Consider the following 2,145-nt stretch of genomic DNA (forward strand, 5'->3'; position numbering starts at 1 on the left):
GGGGTCTGCTGGGACCCTTTCCCATGCAGAGGCTACACAGCCTCTACCAAATGTCCTCCTAGCAGGGGTGTCGCCTCTCCACTGTGGCCCAAGGGCCCTCAGACCTCTCAGTCTGCTCCTGGGATTTGCCTTGCCACCATAGCACTGCCAGGTATCAAGCTATGGAATTTCCTACTCTGTGCTTCCCTGTTTATAGAGTCCTAATGGTGTTGAAACTCTTTCCTTTTTCCTTTTCCCCTTTCTTGTTCTGGCCCTTGTGGATGCTTCCACTCTTTCCCTTTCGTTCCACCTGCTTCCAGGGGTAGTACTTTTCCCATACTTTCTCCTCATCTCTGCCCTCTCTTCTCAAACAAAAATAACTCTTTACCCTCTGCAGTTTTTCTGTCCCCCAGTTCACCTCTCCATACAATGTACCTGCTGAGTTCTGTGGCTCAAGTTATGCAGGTTGTTGTGTTAATCCTTAGATCAATTTTCTAGCTGTGCAAAATGGCTTGTTTCTGATCTAGTTGCATTTCAGGGATGAGATAAGCAGAAATTTAATGTAGTTCCACCATCTTGTTCCCTCCCCTCTGTTTAATCTCCTCTGTGTTCTTGAGCCAAATGCCTAGAAAAATGATTTTATGGAATCACTGTCCCTATGTTTTATTTCTTGCTCCTTCTTTAATCTGGCTTCTTGCAACTCTCACCCTGTATATAGCCCAACTAAGGTCATCAAGGACTTCTCTCTTACTGAACTTAATCAACATTTGATAATCTTTAGACCTTGAGAGGCATTGCCCACTGTTAATTATCTTCACATTGTCTAAAGTAACAACATTCATGCAAACGCTTACAGCAATTATGTGTTCACCACATACCAAAGAGAAAAGTTCCAGATTATAACTGTGACAGTTGTAGGAATATGCCCTTGATCCCTGATCCCTTATTCTCCTGGGCCTGAATCTGAATTCTGAGGACCAGAAACCACTGAAAGTAGGGGTAGGGAATTGAAGCTAAGGGAGAAGGAAGAATTTAACATTCCTCCACTGCCTTTAAGGATTTTCAGGTCCAAAGTAAGCTCCCACTTGTATAGAGCAGTTATCCTAGTGCAGGGTTTCCTAAACTTGGCATTACTGAGATTTGGGGATAGGTAATTTGTTATTGTGGGAGACTGTGCTGTTATTGTAGAATGCTTAGCATCCATCCTGGCATCTACTCACTAGATGCAAGTAGCATCCACTCTTCCCAGCTGTGACAGCTAAAAATGTCTCTAAATTACCAAATATTCCCTGAAGGCAGAATACCCCTCCTCTTTCACACATCTTTCCCAACAGAGAACCACTGTTAAGGAAATTGAAATTGGAGTTTTAATTATGGTACTGGAAAAGATATTCAAATTACTGAAACAAGCTGTCCTAGTGACTAAAGAAGATAGGAGAAGCTACAGGACCTGCCAGAATTTCATACGGTTGTAGAGGAACAAAGTTTTAAAAGATCCATATGAAGAAAAACCCAACTATTTTTAGGGTTGCACCCCCACTCTTGTCATATTTTGAATAAAATTTTTATGCCTACTTATGTAAAAGGGTAAATATATGAATATATATTTTACTTTTTCCCGGACAGTTTTGCCCCAGCTTAATTATTAATAGAATCCCTTTCCATTCTACACTTGATCTTAGCCAAAAGGCCGAGAAGCGATTATCCCTTTCCATTCTAAAGAGTGTCCCACTGTGGACAATAAATTACATGATCATCAGCTATGTATTTTCTCAACAACACTCTAAGCATCAGGAGGGAAGCTAATTCTTTCTTATGCACTGATGTATGCTCACAATACTTTTGTTACGGTGGTTAATTTTAGGTGTCAACTTGATTGGGCCAAGAGTTGCACAGATCAAACATTATTTCTGAATGTGTCTGTGAGAGTGTTTCTGGGTGAGATTATCATTTGGATCTGTAGACTCAAAGTACACTTAGCCCTTGAACAATGCGGGTTTGAACTGTGAAGGTCCACTTACATGTGGATTTTTTAAAAAATATAAATACAGTACTGTACATGTACTTTTTTTTTCCTTTTGATTTCTTTAATAACATATTCTTTTCTCTAGCTTACTTTATTGTGTTAGTATAGTATACATATAAGGTACAAAATATGTGTTAATT

General features: G+C 39.9%; 1 pseudogene; it reads right to left on the reverse strand.

Annotated features, from left to right (window-relative positions):
• Positions 1-1,561: 1,561 nt before the first annotated feature.
• LOC115524414 lies at positions 1,562-1,681 on the reverse strand (annotated as a pseudogene).
• Positions 1,682-2,145: the final 464 nt, after the last annotated feature.

Source organism: Lynx canadensis, chromosome C2 (assembly GCF_007474595.2).
Source record: "Lynx canadensis isolate LIC74 chromosome C2, mLynCan4.pri.v2, whole genome shotgun sequence".
NCBI lineage: Eukaryota > Metazoa > Chordata > Mammalia > Carnivora > Felidae > Lynx > Lynx canadensis.